Raw genomic sequence first — 2,811 nt, 5'->3', positions numbered from 1 at the left:
ATCATTAAGAAAAAAAAAATATCACTGAAAAATGTGGCGACTACTTTACAAGTACCCATTGCATGTTAGGCATGTTGTTGAAGGAATCTGAGCACAGTTTAGGCACTTCAGAGGTAAATGCACCTGCCATCCAATTGGAAATGGTCTTTATACAGAAGTGAGCTATGCAACTTGAAAATTCAATATTTTCCTCCCTCATTGACCTCAGCACAGTAGTCAATGTACTCATTGAGCAAGCAGTGCCGGACTTAACCTCTGTTTCCCTTGGATCTTTTCCAGATGAAACAAGACACAAACCACCTTCTAAATGCCGAAAATATTGAAGTTTCCATTTTGGCCCCAGCAACATCCCCGTTGCCTCTGCTGTTTCCAAATCATGGATTTTTGTGGAAATTCCAGAAAGCGTAAAACTCCTGGTAAATATTTGAGCTCCTTCACATTTAATGTGTTTAAGTAGTTTTGCTTCAGTTGGCTTTAACTTTGACATCATGCTGTATTTATCTATTTTACACGCCACTGCTTTCTCAGCATGTTATTACGTCTACAGGAGGAAAAACCTGGGTGTCTCATTAATAGATATTACAAAGATCTTCTGTGCCTGACATGATTCACAAATAAGCAAATTAGAAATCAGACTCAGATGCCAATAGCACAAATAGACATGTAGAATCTTCTCGCAACTGTTCCTTGAATGATACCTTCACAGTATTTGAAACCTTGGTTCCTTCTGAGCTTGATTAAAGCCTGAGGGGTAGATCCTGTAAAAAAGAATACAGAGTACAGTTCATTCTGCTTATTGTGCAACAGCTGCAAACAAAAAGATGGAAAAAAAAATGATAGATACGCAAGTTCTAGCAGCTTCACGAGGTCGCTACGGGTATGTGCACATAAATGTGCTGCCCGTAGGCTAACAATGTACTACTTTTAACAGATATAGTATTTTCTGTTTTCAACATATTTTTAACATATTGATCATCCAATTTAGAATGTTGTTTTGCACAACTATGAAAACCTATATGCTGGCAGTTTTAATGCCAGTGAGGCTACTTGAGTATGCGATACAGATATAGATTGATAACAGTATATCAACCCTTACCCATCACATTCATATGTGTCTAGGCAGTCTAGATTCAAAAAAATATATATCTAGAATGTAATGTCATGCTAGATTTTTAGTAAGTTAATGATGAGCTGATGATGTGTCTCCAGTTACAGGGGGTGCAGTCAAGGTTGATTTGCATAATTTGTAACTGACCGTTTGGCCAACCCCTGTTCATCAGTGACCGCTCTGACTCACATGTTTACAACACAATGGATCATGGAACTGGACTGTGTTTAGTTGACTAATCATTTTTTATGCCGCGTCTTGGAGAGCATTTGTTGTTTTATCCGAACACCCCATTTTCCCTGCTGGACCCCCAGCATGTCTCCAGCAGCGAATTCCAAACCGATGTCTTCTTCCTTACCCGATTTGAACCCACGGCCGTTACATCTGTTGAGATGAAAGGGAAGAATGTTACACGTGCCAACGGGGCAGTTCTGTGCAATAACAACACGGATCGTACCGCTTACTTATCTACCTTTGCATAACAATGATAAGTGGTCACAGCTGAGGATGGAACTGAGAGCTAAAGGCTCACCTCTGGATGCTTGCAATGGAGGAGAGCCATGTGTGGACTTTCTGTCTAGCCAAAAGGTGGAAAGGTGGGGAGATACTGTGGTCTGCAGAAAGCCCTCAGTAATTATGTCACTTTTTCCAGTCATCTGATATTGTTTGTCTTCTTTTCTTTTATGAAGGCGATCAACTGTTCACCCTGTTCATAGCTTCAGGGCTTCAACTCTTGGTGTCATTTTAACCCTGTGCTGCACTAATATATTTCAAAAATATAGAGGCGCTTACGTTTATTTTATGTCAACGGCAATGTGGTTTGTGACCTACTTTCGCATTCTATGGCTGAAATGTATGTAAAGTGGGAATTGTTCCCACTTCTCTTGCACACTTGTCAAGCTCTGTTTGCTTTGTACATGCTGCAGTGTAGCCTTATTTTCCAAAAAGTGAACTGTACTCAGACGTAATTAATGCAGCATGGGTCTTCTCTTACCTCACAATTTGCCTGGACTTCAGGCAATAGTTTTTATGTATTAATGGGGGGAAAAAGTAACAATAGCAGCGTAATGGTGATGGATCCAGACACTTGAACTAGAATGCACTGCAAAATAAAAAGAAATCAGTTATACTACTATTACTTGTTTCAGTGGTCCAAGTACCATTGCCAAATACTAGGCTTAATGAAAGCCATTATGCAGCTTCACGGATGTAAACCTATTATAAATTGTGCACTGTTTTGAAACCGGGTGCTTAAAAGTAAATCATTCCATTATTTAGGAAGATGGGGATGGTGGTACAATAAATTGCGATTGTTTGGAATTTGCGATGTCCTTTTAATCCTTGACTGACAAAAGTCAGTATGTTTGTGCCTACAGGCAGGGGCGTCGTAGTGGGGGGGGAAGTGGGACTGACTACCCAGGGCCCGAATGGCCGGAAGGCCCTCGAAAAGCCTGGAATGATGCGTGAGAGACATGGATCAAGAGAGGAAGGTGGCCCACAGAGACTGCTTATGTATAGGGCCCAGATTTTTGTGCTACACCCCTGCCTACAGGTGGTCTGATGTTTTCTTAACACTGTTGCCCCAAGCAATAAGAGCCAATATGTCTGAGGACAAGAAACTGAGAGGTATTTGGTGTCCATGTAGCTCTTAATTGAAACTGCCAGTTATGTGCAATTTACCATCAGAAAGGTGAGGTCTTCAA

General features: G+C 40.8%; 1 long non-coding RNA gene across 2 annotated transcripts; it reads left to right on the top strand.

Annotated features, from left to right (window-relative positions):
- The first annotated feature begins 326 nt into the window (after positions 1–326).
- Positions 327–2,539, top strand: LOC118230474. Of its 2 annotated transcripts, XR_004765851.1 has the most exons (3): positions 327–416; positions 1,210–1,704; positions 2,485–2,539. It is a non-coding gene; the product is annotated as an uncharacterized LOC118230474 (long non-coding RNA). The 2 variants fall into 2 exon arrangements; XR_004765850.1 differs by lacking the exon at positions 2,485–2,539 and having other exon boundaries at positions 1,210–2,425.
- Positions 2,540–2,811: the final 272 nt, after the last annotated feature.

Source organism: Anguilla anguilla, chromosome 6 (assembly GCF_013347855.1).
Source record: "Anguilla anguilla isolate fAngAng1 chromosome 6, fAngAng1.pri, whole genome shotgun sequence".
NCBI lineage: Eukaryota > Metazoa > Chordata > Actinopteri > Anguilliformes > Anguillidae > Anguilla > Anguilla anguilla.
Note: the sequence above shows the minus strand (reverse complement) of the source record. Positions and strands in the feature narration are given on the sequence as shown.